Source organism: Penaeus monodon, chromosome 32 (genome assembly GCF_015228065.2).
Source record: "Penaeus monodon isolate SGIC_2016 chromosome 32, NSTDA_Pmon_1, whole genome shotgun sequence".
Classification (NCBI taxonomy): Eukaryota; Metazoa; Arthropoda; class Malacostraca; order Decapoda; family Penaeidae; genus Penaeus; species Penaeus monodon.
In genome coordinates, this window is record NC_051417.1 from 6,792,931 (window position 1) to 6,793,172 (window position 242).

Sequence of the window (242 nt, forward strand, 5' to 3'; positions counted from 1 at the left end):
AGCTCTCCACTCAGGGTACGAAGTGGAATGTCGACCTCCACTTTCAGACCCCTAGGCGTCAGTTCAGTCCATGTTTCAAAGTGGAGGGAGGGAAGGGAGGGTACGTATATATTTAATGTGTTTTTGCATCCATGTTCGTACGTATGTGTTGCTCGGTGTAAGTTCCGGATGCTGTAACGGATAGTGTTATAGCCTTTTAGAAAATTGATACCATCACCAGCAGCAGCACCAATAACAACAAC